Genomic DNA, 6,075 nt, shown 5'->3' with positions numbered 1-6,075 from the left:
AAATGAATCTGCTTGGTTTAATAAATTCCAGATGAGTTTCTGGCTTCTTGATTATTACCAAGTCATTTAAAATTCAAGTTTTGTTATTCAGTTTAGTTACAGCAACCCTTGCTTTTAATGGCCAATGTGATTTTAAAATACTTTGCAAAACTGACACACATTGGGAGAAAATGCATTTTGGGCATACAAGTTTATGTTGTGGCCAGTGCCTCAGATTTTGGCATGATCTGGGACTAAAAATTGTCCAGCATCTTTCGCTTCTGGCTAGTCCAGGCCTTAGTAGATCTAGTTGAAGACCCATAAGGAAGTTCTGCTGGTTCCATGAAGGAGAGCTTTCTTGGAAGCCCATCTAAATAATTCTACTTACTTCTCATGGTCACCCTATCTTCATGAGCATCTGGAAAATGTTTTTAGCTGAGCACAATGCTGCTTTCTCAGTGATATGGTGGTTCCTTCACTAAGGAAGATGTTGTCAGCTGCTGTTGAGTTTGCTGCCAACTCATGGCAACCCCACGCACAATGGAATGAAATGCTGCTGGGTCCTGCACTATCCCCATGATTGGTTGTGAATCAGTCCATTGTGATTCATAGGGTTTCATTGGCTAATATTTGAAGTAGATCTCCAGGCCTTTCTTCCTAGTCTGTCTTAGTCTGGAAGCTTTGCTGAAACCTGTTCCACATCATAGCAACACGCAGGTCTCCACTGACAGACGGTTGGTAGCTGTGCTTGAAGTGCATTGGCTGGGAATCCAGCCTGGGTCTCCTGCATAGTCAAGAATTCCACCACTGGACCACCAATGCCCCCTACTAAGGAAGAAGGGGTCGACAGTGTTGGGTTGACAATTAAATCTCGTTTTCTGATTGTTCCCTTTTTTTTGCATTTTAATTTATAATTGCATTCTAGCTCTTTGAAGATATTATAGTTCCTTCTTTTATTTCCTGCATCCTGCATTACTCCTGTTTCTTTTCTTTCTTTCTTTTTGGTCTCTTGTAAGTTGAAAATTTCTTTTAAACTTTTGGTGATCCTTGTCCAACTGCTTTCTAGGTTTTCTACCTATCTCTGTGTATCCAGCCTTGTTTCTTACTACCCCTCCCCTCCCTGATAGGCTGTTGCCTCTAGACTGTGAACCTTTTCTGGGGGACTGGCATGCTTCTGCAGTATCCTTGGGTAGGTCCTCAAGTTGAAACTTCCTCCATTCTGTGTGGTCTCTTATCTCTCTTCCATCTGCTTTCCATCTTCCAAAAGCTTGCTCGAAGTTTTTTTCTACTGTTGTCTCTTTTCTGATTCTCCTTTCCTCGTGGGTTATTGCCTTAAATTCCGATACTGTCATTTTGGTGGGGTTTTGGGAGGCAATGGAGATAAATATGTGTCCAGCCCATTGTGTTTAATCAGAAGTCCAGTGTATATATATTTTTAGATGTGCATCATAGACTGAAAGAGTAGAAAAACACTGATTGAACAAAACTTTACAATTTTTGCTGAGGCATAATTTCACACAAGTAAAATATATGCTGCCTTATTTAACATTAAAAAAATTCTGCTATATTATAAAAATGATTTGAGGTGGCTTCTAAAAGTTCCTAATCCACAGAATATAATAAGGCAAAATGTAAATTATGAATAGAGGGATGGTGAATGCAGAACAAGTGAAAAATGAGCACAATAAAGATAAACTAAAGCCATAAATGAGATAAAATCCATGCTGTTTATGTTCCAATATATGTTCTAGTAGTCAGTTCTAAACTTAATCTTTTAGCAGCCAATTCAAAGACAGAATCATGACCACATCAATGTTTTTCTCACAGCCCAGCCTTTACTTATGCTGCTTTACTCACTTGGAAGGTAGGGTATAGGAGGAGGAAATGAACGATGCCTACCATATAATATATATTCAATACATAAGATTTTCTTCCCTTACACCTCTAAACAAACTTACTCCTTCAAGGAAGAAAAGGAAGTTAACATATATTGAATACCTAAGTTCTAGACACTTCCTACAACCACATTCTACAAATAAGAAAACAGAAGGTCAGCGAGCCTAAGTAACCTGTCTAAAGAAGGCAAGCCTTAAACCCAGATCCTGACTTCAGTCTTGGTGTCTTTTCTACAGTGTAATAATTGCTTCCAATGACACTCATCTGTCAATGTTACCTAGACAATGTAGTCAGAGAATGACACTCCTGTGGCACTTCACTTGTTCTAATTAGTTGTCTGTCTTTGCTACAAACTTCTTAAGGGGAGGTACCAAACCATCCAGTACTAACCATAGTAACTGCAGCATTAATGATGGCTCAGTAGACATTTCTGGAAGAAATAAATGTACAATGAATTCAATGCTTTGCACAGAACAGTGGTACTGTAAATGCTTACTGAATGAGACTTAATGACTTAGGCGTGCAGCTTCTGGAGGGAAGAAATGTTGAGTAAGAGAAAGAAAGCCTTCAGGACAACTGGAAATTGCCTGTAATGGCTCTGGTATTTTGTGGTTAGAAGGAATACACTTTAGGTTTATGACGACAGAATTCAATGAGTACTTTTCTGTTATTCTAGTGCATTTAGACCACAGCAGTTCTGGAACCATAAGTCAAAGGATAGTTCACAGTTTGCCTTTAGAAATGTTAGAGATGTTTATACATTACTCAAATATAAACTTAAGTAAAACTGCATTAATTAGTTAATACATAGTGATCCTAAGCTAGCACATAAATAATTAAATTTCATTATGTACTTTTCTTTCTCTTTGTAGCCACAGTGGATCTCTCTATGGAGAATGTAATTAAATCATAAGGCAACACTAAATCTAGTTTTTTCTCATACAAAAAATACACCTTTCTTAGTCTCATCATCCCTGCACTACCCTCTATGCTTGTCCAGATAAGAAATTTGGAATGTATGTCATCAAGGTTCTGGCAAGAAACAGCTCAAAACTCACATTATTCAAATGAAGAGACCTTAAAGAAAGGGGAGCTCTTACAAATGTGTGGGAAGACCTAAGAGAACAAGGCATCAGACGGTAGCAACAGTGAGAGGCTATTTTACTGACGGCTGAAAAGATAAGGGGAAGAAAACACAGTTACCAAAAACCAGAAAGAAAAAAAAAAATCTTGAGCCATGGAGGAGTACATTCAGGTGAGGGTTGTAGTTATGGAGGGTCTTGAGGGGCTGTACTGAAGCAGGAAGGAATGGGGAAGAAATACCCCCATTCCTCTGTTCTTCTTTCTCATTGCCATTCAATGCATCCTATTGGTGAAACTCAACTGAAATCCAATGGCCAAATGGCCCAGATGATGCAGTCTTTAGGGGACAGCCTCCTGCAGCCCAGGAAAAGAGTATAATTAGATCTAGGGGAAGCCAGAGAATAGACTGGGGTCGGGGACAAACAGAATAACCAGTGCAGAATGCATTTATCCTTCCTTCTCTGTTTTCCTGCAGCCCAACTTTAGTCTGGACTGACAATTTTCCTTGCAGGATTTTCCGCTTTGATTTTAAGAGTCTTTATTTAATATTATTACATATCCCAGTCTCATTTACCCAGGACCTTCGTCTACCATTGTTTGTTCTCCTCTTCATCTTCTATCGAAATCTTTGACACCTGCTTAGTTATAGTTAAGGAGCCCTGGTAGCACAGTGGTTAAAGCGTTTGACTGCTAACCGAAAGGATGGCGATTTGAAACGACCAGTGGCTCCGAGAGAGAAAGATGTGGCAGTCTGCTCCCGTAGAGGTTTACAGCCTTGGAAACCCTCTGGGGTCACTATGAGTCAGAATTGACTCGATGGAAGTGGGTTTGGTTTGGTTTTTGGTTAGTTATAGTTATTTCTCAAATTTTTTTTAGATGGTGTCATAGTTATCTAGTGCTGCTATAACAGAAATATCACAAATGGATGGCTTTAACAAAGAAAAATTTATTCTTTCACAGTTTAGGCGGCTAGAAGTCCAAATTCAGGGTGCCAGTTCCAGGGGAAGGCTTTCTCTCTCTGTTGGCTGTGGGAGAGGGGCTTTGTCATCAATCTTCCCCTGGGTCTAGGAGCTTCTCAGCACAGGGACCCTGGGTCCAAAGGACATGCTCCGCTCTCAGCACTTCTTAGTGGCATAAGGTCCCTCTCCTCTCTCCTTGATTCTCTTTCATATCTCAAAAGAGATTGACTCAAGATATAACCTAATCCTGTAGATTGAGTCCTGCCTCATTAGCATTACTTCCTCTAATCCTACCTCATTAATATCATAGAGGTTAGAATTTACAACACATAGGAAAATTACATCAGCTCACAAAATTGTGGACAACCACACAATTCTGGGAATCATGGCCTAGCCAAATTGACGCATAAATTTTTGGGGGACACAACTCAATCTGTAACAGGTGGCCTTTGTGGTTAACAAATTCTCTGAATTTCTGCATGTTTGTAAGTATCTTTCTATTACTTGGCAGGCAAATGATTTCTTGTCTGGCTATAGAAGTTTTAGATTTTAGACTTTATCCCTCTCAAGTCTGTAGAGCTGTTGCATAGTCCTCTCATTTCCAGTATTGTAGATGGCAAGTCTGTTGTAATCTGTTCTTCTTGGCTGGAAGCTTGGCACATTTTTCTTGTAATTCTTTTCTTCATCAGAAATGTCAGGTTCTTATCTGACTCAATGAAATGTTATTCTCTCTGTTTCGTTATTGTCTCATTTCTTTTTGCAACTCCTTTTGTTTCCATTTAGGTCTCCTACAGCTCTCCTCAAAGTCTCTTTTTTTTTCATAATTTCTATCTCTTTGTATTTTTGCTCTGTAGTTGATGTTTCTTTGAGGCTGTCCCTCAGTTCATCTGCTGATTTTCTTAAATACAGTTGATTTTTTATTTGGACATTAGTTTTTAAAGCATTTTTTGGGTTTACAGAAACACTGCACAGAGAGTGCAAAGAGTTCCCATATACCCTTCCTTCCCCGGCCCCCGCACACTGTTTTCATCTGTTATTAACATCTTGCGTCATATATCGCATGAACCAGTGTTGATACCTTATTATTAACTAAAGTTCATAGTTTATATTAGCGTTTACCCTTTGTGTTGTACAGCTGTATGGGTTTTGGCAAATGCATAATGCCATGTACTATATCATACAGAATAGCTTAACTGCTCTAAAAATGCCCAGTGCCCCATGTAGTCGTCCCTCCCCTTTCCTTCTGTACCCCAGGCAACCACTGATCTTTTCACTGTCTCTGTAGCTTTGCTTTTTCCAGAATGTCCTATACGCCTAGAAACCAAAAACCTGTTGCTGTTAAGTTGATTCCAACTCATAGCGACCCTATAGGAACAGAATTGAACTGCCCCATAAGGTTTCCAAGGAGCGGCTGGTGGATTTGAACTGCCGACCTTTTTGGTTAGCAGCTGAGCTCTTAACCACTGTGCTACCAGGACTCCTGTATACACCTGTCCTTCACTTACCTCATTTTTCAGCATTTCTCATTTATGACAATAGTAAAAAATCTACTATCCAACTATTTTGCACATTAATGAGGTGGTGGGCATGATGGCAATGGCTGCGGAGCTTCCCCTCTCTCAAGGAGGGTCTCTGGAGGGTCTCCAGGAAGTTGGGCCACACTGCCCTGTGTCCTCTGCTCCTTCCTGCTGGCGGGGGCACTGCATCCAGCCGCTGTGTGGGGTGGCTTCCTCTGAGGCCATGGCCTCAGGGTGGATGCAGCGGGTACCTGTTTTGGGTTCCCAGGTCCTGCGTTGCCTGAGACCCTGCAGCTCAAAATTGCTGTGGGGTGGGAAGGGAGGAAAGAAGGACAATAGAGAGGGTGTTTGGAAGAAATGCATGCGAATTTAATGACATCCCGAAGTGAGCTGAACTGGTGGAAGCCTCTACCTTGGTGGGGCTGGCTCAGGCTCCCAGAGCCCCCAAAGGAAGCCTCAAGCCTCGGTGACTCTCTAGGCACAGACGGCAGAGCAGGCTCTGGAATTGTGAAAGCAGCGCTCGCGGGGCTGGGAGTGGAGCTCCGGAGGCAGCTCCGCAAGGGAAGCTCTGACCCTGCACAGGAGGAAGGTGGAGTGGTTAAGCCGTGGGCCCTCTAGACATAGCCTGGCTTTATCCAGCT

The sequence above is a fragment of the Trichechus manatus genome, unplaced genomic scaffold, assembly GCF_000243295.1.
Source record: "Trichechus manatus latirostris isolate Lorelei unplaced genomic scaffold, TriManLat1.0 scaffold00013, whole genome shotgun sequence".
In the NCBI taxonomy this organism is placed as follows: domain Eukaryota; kingdom Metazoa; phylum Chordata; class Mammalia; order Sirenia; family Trichechidae; genus Trichechus; species Trichechus manatus.
The sequence above is the reverse complement of the archived record's forward strand: the minus strand, read 5'-3'. Positions refer to the sequence as shown.